Genomic DNA, 19,696 nt, shown 5'->3' with positions numbered 1-19,696 from the left:
CTGAACTTTCATCAACTTTCATCAACTCTGCTACCCAGTCCAAGGAGCTCTCTCTAGTCTCCCTCTTGGTTGCTTTGTACAGCCAGTTCAGTGCTTTACAAGTGTTCAAAATGGAAAGTTCTAAGTGGTGTACTTAGTTGCAGGCCCTGTGTGTCCTTATCCTGTTATTCCTGCAGCTTCACCAGTGACATGATCTGCCTGGGCTCTGCAGGCCCTTGATGGTATGACTTTGGATTCTGGTGTGAGTCCCACTTAGTTATGTGTATTTATGTTGCTTGGCAGAAAGGCTCAGGAATACACCTTGCTGCTCGCTGTGATTACCTTTGGTGGCTAGAACCAGGAGGGTGGTCGGGAGAGGGTGTGTTGATGGCTTTTATTTGTACATCGTATTGGGTTTGACTTTTTAAAAAATATTTTATTTATTTATTCATTAGAATACACAGAGAGGAGAGAGAGAGAGAGAGAGAGAGAGAGAGAGAGACAGACAGACAGAAACACAGGCAGAGGGAGAAGCAGGCTCCATGCAGGGAGCCTGATGTGGGACTTGATCCTGGGTCTCCAGGATCACGCCCTGGGCTGAAGGCGGCGCTAAACCGCTGAGCCACCCGGGCTGCCTGGGTTTGACTTCTAACAACAGGGATCTGTTGCTTTTGTAGTTTTAGCAGGAAGTCCAATAAAGTACAATTTAAAAAGAATTGTTCCAACTCTGTGAAGAAAGCCCATGGTATTTTTTTTTTAAGATTTTATTTATTTATTCATGACAGACACACACAGAGAAAGAGAGAAAGAGAGAGAGAGAGGGAGAGAGAGGCAGAGACAGAGGCAGAAAGAGAAGCAGGCTCCCTGCAGGGAGACTGACGTGGGACTTGATCCCAGGTCTCCAGGATCACACCCCGGGCTGAAGGCGGCGCTAAACAGCTAGGCCACAGGGGCTTCCCTAGTCCATGGTATTTTGATAGGGATTGCATTAAATGTGTAAATTGGTCTGCACAGCATTGACATTTTCACAATGTTAATTCTTCCAATCCATGAGCATAGAATATTTTTCCATCTCTTTGTGTCTTCCTCAATTCCTTTCAGAAGTGTTCTGTAGTTTTTAGGGTATAGATCCTTTACCTCTTTGGTTAGGTTTATTCCTAGGTATCTTATGCTTTTGGGTGCACTTGTAAATGGGATTGACTCCTTAATTTCTCTTTCTTCAGTCTCATTGTTAGTGTATAGAAATGTCACTGACTTCTGGGCGTTGATTTTGTATCCTGCCACACTGCCGAATTGCTGTATGAGTTCTAGCAATCTTGGGGTGGAGTCTTTTGGGTTTTCTATGTGTAACTGTACCTTCCTTTCTGTCACTTGTTTGTTTCTTCCTCTAAAAAGATTTTATTTATTCATGAAAGACACAGAGAGAGAGGCACATAGGCAGAGGGAGAAGCAGGTTCTCTGTGGGGAGCCCGATGTGGGACTTGATCCCATGACCTCGGGATCACACCCTGAACCAAAGGCAGATGCTCAGCCACTGAGCCACCCAGGTGCCCCCTGTCACTTCTTTCTTTTTTTCCACATGTTTCTTTTGAGATTGTCTTTATACATCACTGCTTAAGCAAGGACACTTGAGCTTTCCTTTCTGTAGGATGCAGGTTCACCCAGGCCATCAGTTGTAACATCTGACACCTTCTGACTTTTGAAAATTTTATTCTGGAAGGTAGACATAGACAACAGGACAAAGGTTGCTCAGGAACCTCAGGGTTTGTGAGCCATGGAAGCCATGGGCTGGCTCCTGACGCAGCTCGCATGACCCTCCTACTGGATGTCTTGGAGAGACAGCTGAGTGTTGCTCTCAGGACATGATTCAGGACAACTGTGACAAATGCCGTGGAGGAGAAGTGTGGGTGTTATCAAAGCCTGTAGGAGAAAGACATAACAGAGGGGGTCACAGAAGGGTTCCTGGAGGAAGTAACATCTAAGGTAAGAACAGAGCAGGAAGGAACCAGGAGAGGAGGAAGGGGGAGGATGCTTTCATGGCCCCTGTTTACACCTGGCTATGAGAGACTGCAGGATAGGCAGAGCCACTGGTGAGCTCCAGAAACATTTTGGCAGCAGTTCTTGTCTATATATCTCTCCTTTCTTGACACTTCCAAGGGGCTGGCAAAGGGACTGCACACTCTTCACACAGAGCCTGTTCCTCTACAGGCAGGGCCTATGGTTCTTGAGAGTTTGGTACCTCTGAGCCCCTTCTTTGCTTCCCCTGTGGGGACCAAGCCCTGACCACTTGAGAGTGGGAGGCACGAGGAAGGAATCGAGTGAGGAAGCACACCGAAAGCAGGGACAGCAAGGATAAGATGCAACATTCAGATGGGAGCCTGGAAGGGATTATTAAGGCAAGTCTTATCTGCTTTTAATTGAGGCTCCTCCCGGGAGGTAGCGTCTACCTGGGTCCTGCCTGAGCTGAGCCGGAGCCCAGAGTTTCTGTCCCCCCCCCCACTCAAGTATCAACCCCAAGTATTCATACCACTTCCCCTTCCTCCTCTTCCCACACCACCCCCTGCCCCCATGCTGCAGGGGTGGTTGTGCCTACCAGAGGGCCCTCTCTCCTTGAAGTCCTTTTGTGCAGTCCTTGAGCCTTTTGGGGGACAACAGAACCAGGTGGCTGGGGGTGCTGTTGGGGTGGCTTAAGTATTGCAGTCTTCTTTTGATCTTGCCCCTTTTCACGGTAGGCTGGGGGAATAGTTCATCCATTTTTATTGAGAACACAGCTGACCACTGGGTACTGTGCTGGGAGTTGAGAACTTTGTGTGCTGGGTGCTGTAACAATACTTATCCCTCAGAGATAAGGGACACCTCAGCTCAAGGACTTAATACTTCTGGAGCCCTGGGATGAGTGTCTGGCACCCACCAGTGCTCCTAAGTGGGCTGGTGCTGGTAGTGCTCCCAATAGCCACGTGAGGTAGACACAGAGGGAGAATTGAAGCTTAGAGAGGTGCTTGCCTGTTGTCATGTAGGTGGTTGGTGGCAGAGCTTCATTCAGATCTGGCACATTGGACTTGCAGGTGCCATCTCTGGTGGTGAATGAGATAGCTGTGACTCACCTGACAGAGCTTGTGGCCGAGCGGGGAGATGCCCAGGGAAAGCACAATTCCCTGTCAGGGTGGCAGGTGTTGTGGCAGGCTAAGTGGAGGGCACACAGAGGAAGGACCCTTCATAGACTGAGGACCCAGAAGCACGGGGAAGGGACAGGTTTCCCAAGCAGAGTCCTCAGTGTGATCAGTGTCACCTCCCCGTCACTTGGCGGTTATCTCTGTCTTTTCTGGGCTTTGGTGAAGAGGCACTAGTTTAGTGGTCTGTGTGCATGCTCACTTAGTGGTTAATCATTGAGGGCAGGTATGTGGCTGCTCATCCCTGCCAGACTCTTGAGACCTTGTCCCTTAGACCCCCCCATCGGGAAGACCTCTCCTCTTCTTCCACAGACCGAGTGACCTGAAGTTATCACTATGGATTCCCCAACTTTCTTGGGGACACATGTGCAGATGGCCTGGTTTAATGGATCTGTGCTACCCAACCCACCTCTCCACTTCTGTCCCTCGAGAACATTTGGCGGTCCCATAGGACTGTTCTCTTGCAGTTACACATAAATGAATGAAGCATTACGAAACTGTGGTTGACAATCCAATCCAAGCTAAATAAATCCCACCATGACCCTGGTAGCCCAACAAGTCAAACTGTATTTGTGCTGCCCATTTTCCTTCTAGTCCCTGTCTACAGGGCAGGTGGGATTTTGTACAGTTGTGCCCCTTACCTCTTTTTTCCTTGACATGTTTGGAAATGGCCACCAGGGGGAGCCAAAGCACCAAGCACCCGACTCTACCCTCCTATGTCTGGAATACCTACCTGGCTGTGAGCCATCTCCAAGAGCTGGTCTGTGGAAGTTCACTTTCAGTTTTCTCCCCAAGTGCTGTGTTGCTCACAGCATTATTTTATCATTTATTTTAAAATAAATTGAACAATACTGATGTGTACAAAAAGTAGAAAGTGAAAGTGCAGTACACTTTTAAGACATTAATAGTGGGGTGTGCATCTTACTTGTATGTGTGTGTCCACAGGAGTGTGTAAATGTTAGAAAACATGTCCAGATGTCACTTTCTCAGCACTTGTCAGACTTCCCTGTTGAAGATCGTGATCTGTTTTTCCCCCTCTGCCTAGCACCTAGCCCTGTTTTACCTTTTTCCTCTCCCTGACACTCTGTATCTTTCACTGCATGCTTTATTTATTGTCTGCTGCCTCCCCTAGAACTACTGAGGGACATCCAGCTTTTTCTCCACTGCTCTATGTGCAGCACCTAGAATGGTACCTGACACATACTGTCAGTAAATACTTGCCGAATGAATTACTAAGGGTGGTGGCTGTGTCCTGAGTCGGTGGACACTTTCTCTGCCCATAGATATTGATCATCTATCTGGTTGTTTTAACCCACTGCCTTGGGTCCCCTTGAATTGATGTATTCCAACTGCCGGTACTGAAACAGACTGGTGAGGTTTTCTAGAATTTTCTTCCCTTCTTTGAAGGTGGTGGTTGCAGCCAGTGACCTTACTGGATTATACTCTAGTGTTGCCTGTCTGATGATTTTCCTTGCTTTGCTCAGACTCTGGGTGAAGTGCCTCGCAAAAAGCATCCCATATGGTCCTCATGCCCATGAGAAAGGTGCGTCTCTCTTTGCAGGTGACAAGCTAGGGCTTAGAGGACAGGCCCCTGGCCCAGGCAGCTCTCCAGCTGAAAGTTGACCTGCACTCTTGGGGGAGTTCTTTCCATACTAAGGATCTTACTTCATGTGACATTTCAAATACTCTCTCCCCAGTGTTTTGATGTTCTTACATCTTTTTTCATGATGTCCTTATACATTTTTAAGTTTTTTTTTTTAAACTTATTTAAGAGAGAGAGAGTGCGAGCATGCATGAGTAGGGTAAGGGGCAGAGGGAGAAGTAGGCTCCCTGCTTAGCAGGGAGCCTGCTAGGGGGTTCAGTCCTGGGACTCCAGGATCATGACCTGAGCCGAAGGCAGATACCCAACCAACTGAGCCACCCAGGTACTCCCAGAGCTTTAATTTTTAATGTAGCTAAATCTGCCAGTGGTTTCTTTTATTTTTCTGGCTTTTGTATCATCCTAGAGAGGACTTCTTCACCTCACAGTTATTTAAAAAATAATGATTAACTTTTCCTCTGGTATTTTTATGGGGGATTTTATGTTTGATTAAATCTATCAAAATTTTATTCTTATATATAATACTGGGTAATATTTTTTATTTGTATTTTTTATTTTTTTTAAAGTTTTAATTTAAATTCCGATTTTTTTTTTTTAGATTTTATTTATGTATTTATAACAGAGAGAGAGAGAGTGTGCAAGAATGCATAAGCAGGCAGAGGGAGAGGGAGAAGCAGGCTGACATGGGGTTCAATGCCAGGACCCTGGGATGATGACCTGAACTGAAGGCAGATTCTCACCAACTGAGCCACCCAAGTGCCTGTAAATTCCAGTTTGTTAACATACAGTATAATACTAATTTCAGGTGTATAATTTAGTGATTCAGCACTTACATAAAAAACCCATTCCTCACCCCAGGTGCTGTCCTTAATCCCCATCACCTCCTATTTCACCAATCTCCCCCTACCCCTTTGCCCCCTGCCTTGTGACCATCCATGTGTTCTCTCTAGTTAAGAGTCTATTTCTTGGTCTGCCTCGCTCTCTTTTTCCCTGTTTTCATTTGTTTTTCTTAAGTTATTGGATAAAAATTTTAAACAAATCCTCCCTCCCCTGCTTAAGTGCATAGTAAATTGTTTCATCAACATTTATTACATGATTCATCCTTCCCTGCTATTTGCAATGCCATCTTGACTAGGTATTAAGTCTCACATGTACTTGACCCTATGTTCTGGAATGTGTACTGTCCTGCTAATCCGTTTATCTCTCGACCGTTTCTCCTCATCTGTGGCTTTCTGGCAGAACAGGTCACTTTTCATCAGACTTATTTTTTTCAAAACTTCTTAGCTCTTAAAAATTATTCTTCCAGATGAAATTTTAAATCAATTTGTTGAATTCCAAATTGAATCCCCTTAGGATTTAGAGTGACCTTGTACTTTATTTATAGATCATTTGGGGAGAATTGATGTCTTTACAATATTGTCTCTTTGCTCAGAGTAGTGAGACGTCTCTCCTTTGATTTGTCTTCTCTTTTGTTAGGAAAATATCATAATTTGCTTCAAATGATTTCTGTACATGTCAAGTTTATTTCTAGATAGTGTTTGGTTAGTAGACTCTCAGGCTGCTGAGTTTTCTAGCTGTCTATTGTTTGGACAGAAGAGACCGTTGATTTTGTGGCCAGATGCCTAACATTCAGAGCTTCTCCTCAGTCCAGTTCCATTTGCTTCAAATCTTCTAGGAATTCTGAATCTTGGTTTGGTGATGTCATCCTTCCCTGTATTTCAACACTGCAACAGATTTCTTATTGTTCTTGTCTTTTCATTTCAACAAGATTTGGAGAAGGGAAGTCAGATGTGTGGACCCAGTTCATTGTCTTGGAGCTTAGATCTGTTTATATGGTTTGATATGAAAATGTCATTTCCTCTCTGTGCTTTGGTACCACCACCCATACCATCCCTTGCAGTGTTCTCCGTGGAGTGTGGAATGCTACTTGAAGACAGCCTAGATCCAAGGATGTTCTTCACCTTCCTGCTCCCACCTCACGGGGTGCACTCTTTATTCCTACAGGGCTTTGTTGTGCTGCTGCCCAGGAGGTTTCCCCTCCCCTTCTCCAGCCAGACCTCACCTACTCCCCCTTACTCTCAGATAACTGCCTTCCCATTTAGCTGGGGGAATGCCAGGTTGTGGGTGTTGAGTCAAGACTCAGTGGTATTTGTCAGGAAGGCCCAAGAGTGTTGTCCAGTTCTGCCAACCTGTTCTTCACCTTGATGTTTCTAAAGTTCAAGATGATGACAAGGAAAGTAGCAAAGAATTAAATTACCCTCATTGTGAGCCAGCCAGCATCTGGCACAGGGCTTGCTTCTTGAAGCTGGCTGAGGCAAGTGATGAGCTCACTGCCCAGTGGGGCCTCCTACGCCCCCTGAGCATGACCTGTACCTGGGGTCCTTAGTTTCTTCTGGCCAGCAGCAGCATACAGAAACAGGCCAGGCAGGCACACATAGGGGTGTGTGTGTGAGTTCCATGGGTCTCACAGCAGCAGTGTGGAGAAGAGGTGCCTTGAACAGGTGTGAGACTTTATGGTACTTAGTGATATTCTGAACAGAAGTGGCTGTCAGTGATCTGGACTGGTCCCAGTCAGACCAGTGAATTCCTCTGCCTTTGGCAGGGACTAGGAGGAAGAGAGGGACCCCCTGTTCCTCACAGTAAACTTTCTTCTAGCGCCATCCTCTATCTGCTGTAGGTAACATATGTTTGGCCCACATGTAACAGGTGTAAAATGCCTGAACTTCAGCAGCCCAGAGCTGCACCTCTCAATTAATGGTGGGCACAGGAAATGATGAGCCCCTGGCGTTAGGCCTGGTTGTGGAGATTGTGTGTGTGTGTGTGTGTGTGTGTGTGTGTGTGTGTGTGTTGGGAGATGGGGGGGGTGTGGGTGGGATGTGAGGGTGTAGAATTGCTTTTTTTTTTTTTTTAGAATTTCCTTTTAAATTTAACTTTTTATATTGAAATAATTTTAGACTTACAGAAAAGCTGCACAGTAGTACACAGCATTTACATATATCCTTCCCTCAGCTTGTGTGTGAATAGTTTATATAGGCTTAATCCAGTTATTGAATTAATTTAGGTGAGTTAATACAGGTATGATGCTATGAATTGGACTGTCGACTTTTCAGATGCCACCAATTCTTACCCCCCTCCACCATGTTCTTTTTCTGTTCCTGTCTCAATCCAGGATCCCTCCTTGCATCTAGTTGTGGGGCCTCAGTAGTGTCCTCTAGCCTGGGACAGCTCCCTGTCTTGAGAGTCAGGTCAGGTCCTCACTGAAGGAAATTTATTGTTTCTTATGCTTCTGCTTCACATTCCTATAGAGTAAAAGCGTCTCATCTTGAGGGAGTTCACCAAGCCCCTGCATACTGGTGTGGATACCCCTGTGCAAACCAGGGTCTCCTGCCTTCCCAGGGCCGCCCTCCTCTAGGTAAGGTCTGAGCAGCAGCCACAATCTTCCCCCCATCCTGGGGGGGCAGGCAGTTACCACAATCCTACCCTTCCCAGCTTTCCTGAGATGTACTCTGCCAGATGTCCCTTCTTTCTCTTGCAGTTTTGATATTTTGTTCTCCCTTACTTATTCTGAGCCTCAGAAAGAACATGCTTAGGAGTCACCTCAAGTTCCCAGAAAACCCCAGTCTCCATCTCCCACCTTCTGTGTTCTGCCCAGTAGACTCTGGAAGACTTAGGCATTTGTTGTGCCTTTGTGCACTTGGCTGTCCCTGACTGAGGCCCAGGGCATGCTTGCCATCAGAGCCCCAGGCTGTTCTCACCTCTGTCCTGAGTGGTGCTGTGCTAGCTTTTGCCCCTGGCTGACTTTTTTCTCCCCTTTCCACTGCCTGCCTCTGTATGAGACCACTGGCTGGAAGGGACATGGAGTACCTTCTCTTATCATTCAGGCATTTCTCTAGGTTCCTTCCGGAGCAAGATTTGGGATGCAGCCTGTTTCTCTCCAGCTGGGTATGCTCTACATACAGAAGAATTTGCCTTTCTTAGTGTATGTATGTCCTGAGACTTTTTAATTGATTATTTATTTATTTATTTATTTATTTATTTATTTAAAAGATTTTTTACTTATTCATGAGAGACACAGAGAGAAGGCAGAGACATAGGCAGAGGGAGAAGCAGGTTCCTTGCAGGGAGCCCGATGTGGGACTCGATCCCGGGACTCCAGGATCATGCCCTGAGCCAAAGGCAGATGCTCAACTGCTGAGCCAACCAGGCGTCCCTTGATTGATGTTTTAGAAGGTTCCCTCTGTGTCAAGAATCAACCCTGAGGAGGCAGGGGTGCGACGGGAGAGTATGAGGAGGGTACTACCCTAGAGCAGAGGTTGGGTCGGCTGGACATCGTGGTGATGGTGAGGCCAGGAATGTTCCACAGGGAGGACTGTTTCTGCTATGGCTTCCCAGGGGGACACAGTCTCCCCGTTCGTCAGCTTCTAGGCTATGCTGCCTGCCTTCCTCAGAGCATGTGCTCCTGGTATCTTAAGATGGAGTAAGTGATGATGAGAACTGGGCAGAGTCGGGCCCTGGTTCCCTATTTAGATACCATGATGTCCCATATGCAGAAAGGGGAGAGTCACTATCCAGCTTCTAAGGGTCCTCCCAGGGCTGTTGAGGGGGTCTGGCATGCTCTGGGCAAACCACTCTCATTCTTGCCCTCCCTTTTCCCCCTGTTGCCTGATGCTGCCTTCAAGCCCTCACCCACAGGGATCCCTAGGCCTCTGGTTTCCCTCAAGTCTGCCTCCCCTGCTATGGAGAAATCAGGCCTTGCCTAGTGGCTGCACATGGGGACCTCTCCCCTTTGCCTGTGTTCTGCAGCCTTGTTTTGGAAGGGAGGAGAAGCCTTTGGTTTGAAGAGTAATTGTATGTGTACGCAGGAGGGATGGGGAAGCTCTAATGGCCTTTTCATGGGGGAGGGGGGGGTCTTAAAAAAACTATCCAGCCAACCAAATGATTGTTTTTCTTTCAAGAACCTTTCCTGGTTTTATGAGATGTGCATATTCTTCACTCACATTTCTCTTCCTGCCTCAACTTCAGTGTGATGTCTTATGGTCTTACACTAAGAGAGCCCTGCCTGTGCCTGCTCTGGCCCAGAGTGAGTATGGTGGTGAGGGGTGCTAGCACCACAGGTGTAGCTGTCACTTACCAGCTGCCCCTAGCCCACAGAATCCTAGGGACCCCTTTGACTGTCGGCAAGGTGGGTGCCACCATTGTTCCTATTTAATAGGCAAGGAAGGTAGAGCTTAGTCAGGTCAGGGGCTTGCCCAGGGCACAGAGTAAGTGCTGGTGAGAATTCAGGTCCTTGCTCTGTAGCTGTCTTGTTCTTAGCTTCTATCAGGCCTTCACCTGCAGTTGTGAACCTGCAGGGAGGAGGGTGCCATTTGGAGGGTGTTGAACTCCAGGCTGCTGTAAGACCTCCCAAATCCACCTGTGCTCTAAGTTCTGTCATGCTAAAGAATGGGTGCTGTAAATATATCTTACTGCATTGTAAGTGGCTGTGGATGTTGCTGTGGTTATTAGACCACAGATCAATTTAAGTGTGTTGGTGACTTATAACAGCTTTTTGTTTCCAGGGGTTTTTTCTTAGTCAACAGATACCAAAAATAGAACTAGTCTTTCTTTTAGTGTTGAAAAGGGTAGTCTCTAAAATACATTTATGTGTATATCTCTACATTTTCTTATATTTCTATATGCGTGGATGTGCACATAAATGCTGCCCTATACTGTGTGAACTGTGTGACCATAGGGACAGTAACTAAGGGTTGTAGGGAGAGGAGACTTTCCTTTTTAAATTTTGTGCCTTTTTACTTAGGTTTATAATTTCAGCATGCATCTGTATTACTTTTATGCAAGAAATTCAGAAAACCCTCCTCCTTGATAATGTTAGGTGCCCCTGGGCTGGATGGACTAAGGTTTCTGAGAATGAGGATGGGGACCTTGTCCACATCTGCCTTCAGCACACCATGCATGGGCTGTGGGGGGCACTCAGTCATACCTGCCACCTGAATTTGTGGATTGCTGCCTGTTTGTGGGGGCCTGCCTTAGCTCCATAAATGTAGGTGCTTCCCTCCCAAGAAGATGCCCTCCTGGTCCTTTTCTCTGGGTCCTTTTCCTTTTCTCTCTCTTTTCAGTCAGTTTCACAGGTTTTGTCCCTTTTTTTAATGAGATCTTTGGACCTCCATCTCTAAATCCAGTCTTCTTTCTCACACTCTGCTGCTTTCTCTCCTCCACAGGGGTACAGCCATGATGGCACTTCCCCAGCTCATTCTCCCTCCCTCAGTGAGAAGGTGGGATGTTGGAGGTTGAACATCTGGTGGGTGGTTTGGAAGGTATGGGGTGGGAATGGGGGAGTGGTGGTGAGTGCTGCAGTGAGTGATGGCATTCAAGTCTGACATGTGCTTACGTGGCTGGACAGGGCTTCTCTTTGAAAGCTAGATGCTGCTGCTTGCCAGGAAAAGAGGTTTGGCCAGTTTGGGGAGGGTCAGGAGGAGGTAGAGATAACAGCCCTGCCAGCCCATACAACAGGGACTTTCTGGAGCTGCTGGCCAGTAGTCCAGCACCAGAGTGCTGGTTACCTTGGGGGAAGCCTTTTGGTAATAGGAAATCTGCATGCTGTTGCTGTGTGTGTGTATTCATGTGTGTGCATACACACATAGACTTAACGCTCCTGAAGTGATGGAGGGGTTGTTCTGCCCACAACCTTCTCTGTTTCTTTCTTAGTTGTCTTGTCATAGCTTCTGTTCAAGACACAGGAAGGTGGAGCCAGCCTCCACCATATCTACGGAGAGCAGCCCACTCCACACTGAAACGGCTCTGAAACGGGGCTTGGGATACATTTCCATGCTTGTCTGAAACATTTGGAAGAGATCACTCTCTTGTAATTGAACATTCCTGGACGTGTGTATTTTCTTTGAAAAGACCTCCATACACTTAGGAAAAAGTGGTTATTTTGCTTCTCAAAAGCGGTCTGCACCCAGACTGTCTCATGTTATTTTCTTGGTTTCCTGAGCCTGCAATGCTGAAGGAGAATTCTGAAAGTTTGGAAGGAAACCAACATGGCATATGGGATTTTCCTTCCCTCTTCAGGAGCCCACACACAAGAACAGATTCTGTCATACCGAAACAAGAGATGAAGGATTGTTCTGTGGTCCTGATACAATTGCCACGTTCTTGTGAAGTTACATCATGAGAATTGCTTGCTCTTCAGCAGTGTTTTGGTTTCCAAGGAGGCATTAGTAGTGTGCGTGCGTGCGTGTGTGTGTGTGTGTGTGTGTGTGGTGAGAGAGCCAGAGGATAGAAAGATGGGGTTTTGGTGTGATTCCAGTTAAAATGGCAAGCTCAGGAGATCCCTGGGTGGCTCAGCGGTTTAGCGCCTGCCTTCAGCTCAGGGCATGATCCTGGAGACCCGGGATCGAGTCCCACATCGGGCTCCCTGCATGGAGCCTGCTTCTCTCTCTGCCTGTGTCTCTGCCTCTCTCTCTCTCTCTGTCTTTCATGAATAAATAAATAAAATCTTAAAAAAAAAAATGGCAAGCTCAAAAAGCTGGAGCTCTGGCCTTCCTGCCAGACTGCCCCTGTCCAGCAGGGGCCATGGTCAGTACAGACATATAAAAGTACATCCCTGAGTTAGTGTCATTAATCTCTTTGCACCTCCATTTCCTCATCTGTAAAAAAAAATTTTTTTTTAATGCATGGAAATCCCCAGCCAGAATGTGAAACAAAATGTCTAGTAAATTGTCATGTTGACAATGGTGAGCAGATAATGGTGTGTGAGCTCCTTGAGGCCAAGGACTGGTCTGAATTCTCACAAAGCAGGGTTTAGGAGGTTTCACCAAGTTTGCTGAACAGATGAGGGAATGACGAGGAGACTGGACTCTGTGGCTGTGGCTGTAATGTCTGGGCTATCCATGAAAACAGACTCTCTGGGGATCCCTGCCTAGCTTATTGGCCACCGTGTGTTAGGATGGACACAGGCTGGGGTCTGGTGAGGAGGAGAGCATGCTCCCTTGTACTCCTGGCACACTGGCACATCAGGAGTCCTTTCACACTCCGGGCTTCCATACTTGCACAGGGTACCCTCATCAGCCCTTTCCTTGAAATGCTCCCACTAGTCCTTTGAAAGCCATCACTCTTCTCAGTGATGTCTTCTTTGACCTCCCCGGGAAAACCTGTGATCTCTTAGAACACATGTCCCTTGAATATCTACTTACTGGGTGTTCTCCCCACTATACTGCAGGACCCTGGAGGGCAGGGCTGTGTCATTTTTGACTCTGGATGCCCAGAACTGGTCCACCAGGGGGCTCATTGGGTGGGTGCGTGGTATGTGAATGAATGAACAGCTGTGGGTGGGTGCATGAGTGAATAAATGAACAGCAGAACAACATGTGGCTGTTACCCCCTCATGTTAGCCCCAAGCTTAGATGTCATCCTTGGTTCCTCTTTCTTCTTCTCCCCTCACATGTGATCCATCACCAGGTCTTGTCTGTTTCCCTCCAGAGCCCCTCCCAGATCATCCCTCATCCCTGTGGCCAGCAGTCCATGCCATTTCCCCTCTTACCCCTGCTGCCTCTGAGGCTCTGACTTTGTCTTTCTCCATCCAGTTCTATGCCCAGTAGCCAAAGTGACCTCAAAAACAGTAAGATCAGATCCTGTCATTCCCCTGCTCAAAACCTTTAGGGACACCAGAGGGTTCCCACTGCACTCCAGATGAAACCCATATACCCACCATAGCATGTGAGGCCCTTCATGTGCTGGCCCCAGCCTATTCTGTCCACTGCCTTCTGCCCACTCGGGTCCATCTGCCTCCATCACAAGCATGCTAAGTTCATGTGTGTCTCAGGTCTTTGCACTTGCTGTGTTCTCTGCAAAGAGCACACAGTGGTTTTTATGGGCTCACTCCTTTTTTTTGCGGGGGGGGGGGGGGGGGCTTACTCCTTCCTAAGGTTTTAGTCCAAATTTCACATCATCAGAGCATCCTTCCTTGACCACTTGGCAAATACCATCCTCCATCCTATTTTAGTTTTTTGAGATATTTCTCACCATCTGAAGTTATCTTTTTTGTATCCATGTGTGTATTTTCTGACTTCTGCACTGGAATGTAAGTTCTGTGGGAGCAGGGCCTGCTTGCTTGATATCTCCAATGCCTGAAACAGGGGTTCTGGACCAGGCATCACTGAATTTTAGTGGGAAAAAGATGACATTTATTTTCACCAACTTCTAACTGAAATTTAGCATTTCTCTCAGTTACTAATATAGACACTGAATCATAGTAATAATAATAGTACTTGGGACTTTGTCACCAATAAAAATCACAGATGTTGGGGATCCCTGGGTGACTCAGTGGTTTAGTGTCTGCCTGCTTTTGGCCCAGGGAGTGATCCTGGAGTTCCGGGATTGAGTCCCACATCGGGCTCCCTGCATGGAGCCTGCTTCTTCTCTGTCTGTGTCTCTGCCTCTCTCACTCTCTGTGTCTCTCATGAATAGATAAATAAAATCTTAAAAAAAATCAGGTGTTTTCATATGATACAACAATCATTAGCCTCTTAGAATATCTATGCTCATAACTACTTTCAAATTATGGTAGTTATTAAACCCAACAGATTTTGTTATTTAATGGAATAATAAGAAATATATGTACACGTATTCCCCTACATGAAGAAATATACATTATTATGTTATAAAGTATTTTATACAGTTATTAACTGTATTTTAATATAATTGGTTTCCTGGGTAATCCTGTGTAATTTTATTTTATGCATGTAGAAACTTTTCTGTGAGGAGGGACCCAGAGGTTTCACTAGGCTGCCAAAAGGGTCCAAGCCACAAAAATGGTTAGGAACTCCTCGCTAGAACGATGCCCACATGAAGTAGGAGCTCCATGAGTGAGTGAATGGTGCATATCTTTCCCCATTCAGATGAGCCCTTTGTGTTTTCAGGGTCAGGTTCCTGGTGGTATGGCATGAACTTGGTGTTTAGGAAGTAGCCCTGGCCCAGGTCTTTTGGAAAGACACTCTAACTACCGGCCACTGAAAAAGAGGCATCTACCACAGAGTTGGGGGTGGAAGCCAGGTCACTGCCCTCCTTTTCTTTCAGACACAGGCTTTGCCTTTAGCTTCTCCATGCATCTGCCCCTTTTACACTCTGGCCGACTATCCCTGTACCAGGCAGGATCTGGCCACCCCCTAGAAGCAAGGGCACAGTGCCTCTGTTGGTTGACCAGCAGAGACCAGTGTCTCAAGGTCCGGAGTTCCTAGGAGAATCAGGTGGCCACTCTGGTCCAGTCATCAGGTGCAGTTGTCATCATCAGGGGCCTTCCCGTGGGGTGTGGAAGCAGTTCTCAGCAGGTTGCCTGGGCCAGGCTGACTCTGTTGGTGGGAGTCTAGTTTCTAATGAGGAATTGGGGCCTGGCCAGGCCTCAGGGACAGAAGGTGGATGGGTGGGGGTTTCTCTGGGCCCTGGAAAGGATATTCTGTTCTGCTTAGTTCTGTCATTTCGTAGCATGTGAAATATCACTTATTGGAGAGTTGCTGCTCATAACTTAGGCTATTTTTGTCCATGGGGAGACACGTAGGAGTTGGATCTCAAATAAGTGTTCTGTCTTTCTTTCCAGCCCAGGCTGCTTATAGGAAGCATAGGGGTAATACACTGCTGCTGATGTGCTTTGTCTCTAGGTGGGCCGGAGGGATGTGGGGTGGACAGATCAGGCCTCTTGGTGGAGGAGCTCTGCACTCAGACACCTGGACTCAGCCTGTGTTCCCCAGACACCTGGGGACCACAGCTGGGAACCCCTTTCCTGCAGTGGAAGCCTGTGGTTTCATAGCACAGTGCCGTGATTTCTTCAATTTTTTGTTCCTTTATTTTAGGAAAAAAGAATAGGTATAAATGACTAGAATTGTAGGATTAGATTAATACTCACAGTAACTAATAACTTTGAGTGCTTGGTCTGTGGCTGGCCGGGTTGAAGTGTTTTATATGCGTTTTCTTGCTGGGTCCTCGTGGGCTTTGAAGGAGGCCCAGGCGCTGGTGTCAATGCACCAGGGTTTGAACTCCCCAGTCCCACCACTCAATAAGCAGTAACATCAGCCCTTGGTGCCGTGATTTCCAGGAGTAGAAGAATCTCTCCTGCATGGGGTTGTTGTGAAGTTGAAATGAGCTAGAAATGTAGTGCCTGGCTCAGATTCATGCAGTTGCCATTCCCTGGATGTGCTGGTGTGTCGACAGGGGCACGAAAGTGCACCCCTTCGACGATGCTGGAGAAATGGTCAGAGCTGGTGGCATCAGCCACCAGACAGGATGCACGGACTGAGCAAATGACCCACCATGGAAGAGAGTATGAGGATAAAACATGGCACCTGTGTGACTTGAGAATTTATGGTGTCAGGCAGGCAGGGAGCACTAAGGCCTCTGGTTGGGGCCAGGCAGAGCAGATTGGGCTCCATGTTGGACTCCCCTTGGTGAAGACCTGCAGAGTGCCAAGCATATCCTGAAAGGAGTGAAGCCCACCTCAGCCTGGAACAGGAGCAAGCTGGATCCACAAGGAACATCAGCTGGCTGTCTCCCATGGACAGAATCCATGGTGATTCTGTCAGACTTGGGTTGAGTCACTTCAGTCCGGCTTGAGCTGATCTGAACATGGTCCATCCAACAAGCTGGTCATTTCTGGCATAGAGAGCCTGGCTGGGTTGACCCCAACTCCCAGTCCACATGAGCTTGTTTGGTCTGAGACAGACCTGCAGCTTGAGCCAGTCTCATGCTGCTGCTTTGAGCTCTTGAGCGGGCCTTACTTTCAGCCTATTTCTGGATTCCTGACTTTGAAGTCCCCATGTTACTTACAGGGTGTCTGTTGAAGGGTCCCATTTATCTGACTCCTGGGAGGCCTTCCCTTTGCTCCAGAGGCTGGTTCCCCTCCTCTCAGTCCTGTCTCTTCTGCTGGAAATTCCTCAGAGTTTTTTGCTTATTAATAACCTTTCTCTCTTGTCATGTGCTAATGTAGTTTGTTTTTGCCATTTTGCTACTTCTTGGATTATTTCAAAGGGATGTAGAGGGGGGCAGTTAAACATGTGAGTTCAGGTTGCCATCATGAAACAGAGTTTGTGATTGCTGCTTTTGTTGTAGTGTAGTTCACATAACGTAAAATTCACCCATTCCCGGTGTATGATTCTGTGATGTTTAGTGAATTTACAGAGCTGGGTGACTATCATGATGATCCAGTTTTAGAACATTTCCATCACTTCAGAAAAATCCCTTGTGTCTCTTTGCACAGTCTTGTCTGCACCTTGTGCCTCTTTGCACACAGTCCTGCCTCCACCCCCAGCCAATCGCTGATGGGCTCCTATCTCTGAATTTGCCTTTTTTGGACATTTCATAAAAATGGGATCTTACAGTACAGTCTTTTTGGTCTGGCCTCTTTCACTTAGTATAGTTTTTTGAGGCTTATTCATGTTACAGTTTGTATCAGTATTTCATTTCTTTATTGCTGAGTAGTATTCCACTGTATGGATATATCATTGTTGATCCATTCATGAGTTTAGATTGTTTCCAGCTTTTGGCTCTGATGAATATTTCACATATGTGTCTTTCATTTATTTTAAGGTAGCTACCTAGGAGTAGAATGGCTGATCATTTGGTAAATGAATGTTTAATTTTTTAAACAAACTATCAGGGATGCCTGGGCGGCTCAGTGGTTGAGTGTCTGCCTTTGGCTCAGGTCATGATCCTGGGGTCCTGGGATCGAGTCCCACATCGGGCTCCCTGTAGGGAGCCTGCTTCTCCCTCTAACTATGTCTGTGCCTCTCTCTCTGTCTTTCATGAATAAATAAATTAAAAAAAAACTATCTTAAAAAAAAACTATTAAACCACTTACCAAAGGAGAATGCCTCCCTACCAGCAAAGTATAAGGGTTCCATTCATCTGTGTCCTTGCCAACACTTGGTGCTTTTTCTGTATAGCCATCCTCACAGGTGTGAGGTGGTAAGCTCACTGTGGCTTTAATTTGCCTTTCCCCCAGGCATTTCTCTTCACCATTCCTAGGCCTTCTTTTGCTAAAGGTCTCTTCCTCTCTTTTGTGTGGCTGTCTTGCACACCTGCCCCAGCACGGGCTCAGGGTCCTGGGGAACCACAGGCCTGGCTCCTCCGAGGACAGAAGTGATTAACCGGTGGATGTTCCCAGCCTGTCCCCTTTCCCTGCTCCTGAAAGAGAGTTTGGCCTCTGAGGAAAAACTTAATCGAGCTATGCTTCCCCTTCTCCTTTCTTGTTTTATATGAAAATAATGGAGCATTCAGGAAAGTTGAGAGACTAGTGCACTGCACTCCTCCTGTCAGTGGATGTCACTTGTCAGTGTTTTGCCACAGTTGCTTTATCTCCACTTCAGTGTAGTTTGTGGATTGATTTGAAACCAAGTCGCAGACTCACTTTAGCTCTGAATTCTGCCCTTCCGTCACCCAGATAGACTTTCTCCTTAGTCTCCCTACTGTTGCTCTCATGCCCCAGAAGATGAATTGTAATTCCATATCATCCAAAATGTCCATATCCAGCCATCGCTGGTTGACCACCAAATGTCAAGAAAAGTCAGAAATCCAGGATTCTATGTGAAACCTTTTGATTTATTTATTTTTTTTAAGATTTATTTATTCATGGTTCTTCTCAGTGTCTGGGAGAGGGAAGATGGGAGGGTGGAGGCTCATAGGCTGCTGCTGAGGAGGACATGGCTGACGAGGGAACCAGCAGAGAGGTTGTGAGAGAATGGCCCTGTGGCTCTGGAGCTGTGTGAGGCAGAGCCTGCAGCACTCTGACCTTCCTTCTCGGTGCTTGACTCTGTCCTGTCTGGCACGCTGCTCTGCCATGGGCCCTGTGGCTATGCTCCAGCAGGTCACAGGCTGGGCGGAGATACTCTCTGTCTACCTTCAGACCATCTTCCCCCCATGAGCTTCCGACGAGACCTTGCCCTCCGGGGTGGATTTTCTCAGGCACTGCGGGTTTGGCCTACATCCCAGATGAAGTTCTTCATGTTCTTCCACAAATCTGCTGTACCACCTCTGTTCCTTTTCTTAAGGAGGGATACACCGTCCTTCTGGCACTGCAGGCCAGACACTATTCATTCTCAGCTCATTCTTCCCTGTCCCCATCAGTCTCTGCCCCTGGTGCTCCCCATCTGCCTCCTTCTCTCTGACTTCCCTGTGACAGCCTTACTTAGTGCAGATTATCTTCAGCTTTGGCCTGGATCATCAAAGTTGGCTTCCAGTTGGTACCTCCACCTTCCTCTCTCCTTCCCATTATATCCTCCCTACTTTCCTGGTCACTTTCCTGCTAAAAAGCAGGTGGCGGCTACAGTTCTGTGCTGTTCAGTGATGTGATAAATGCTCTACTAGAGGTATGTACACATTGGCACTAGAGCACTTAGTTCTGGTCCAAGTGGTTCAGGCATAATACTCAGAAGAAATGATGTTTGAGGAGGTCCTTGAATGATGGTGGGATCAGGGGACAGCATGAGTGAAGACGCCAAAGCACGAGTTACTTGACCTCTCTGTACCTCAAATTCCTCACATGTAACATGGGTGTGATAGGACCTGCCCAAGGCTGTTGTGAGGGTTAGTTGAGTCAATATACATAAAGTGCATGGCACATGGTGAGCAACTCTGCAAATATTAGTTATTATCACCTTATTACTGATGAAGTGGTCAAGTGTACAGGGAAACATGGTAGAATCAGTTTGTCATCTTTACCTGCTTTCATTTAAAACAAAGGTCACAAACTCTAGTACCTGAGAGGGCCAGACATGTACCCAAACAATTGCACAGGCCAGGTAGGGTCCAAAAGCCTCTTGCTCCAGTAAAAGGGGCAGTTGCTATTCTGCCCAGCTGATGGTCATCATGCAGGAATGTGGGCCTTGTGCTGTCAGGTATTTCCATTTTCAAGAAAAGTCAGAAATCCAGAATTCCATGTGAAACCTTCTAATTCTCTCTC

The 19,696-nt window shown here is 47.0% G+C and overlaps 1 protein-coding gene across 26 annotated transcripts in view; it reads left to right on the top strand.

Moving 5' to 3' along the window:
- RALGPS1 (Ral GEF with PH domain and SH3 binding motif 1) overlaps nucleotides 1-19,696 on the top strand; it is a 291,129-nt gene that overhangs the window by 30,477 nt on the left and 240,956 nt on the right. The gene's annotated exons all lie outside the window — the stretch shown is intronic.

This window comes from Vulpes vulpes, chromosome 2 (assembly GCF_048418805.1).
Source record: "Vulpes vulpes isolate BD-2025 chromosome 2, VulVul3, whole genome shotgun sequence".
In the NCBI taxonomy this organism is placed as follows: Eukaryota; Metazoa; Chordata; class Mammalia; order Carnivora; family Canidae; genus Vulpes; species Vulpes vulpes.
Note: the sequence above shows the minus strand (reverse complement) of the source record. Positions and strands in the feature narration are given on the sequence as shown.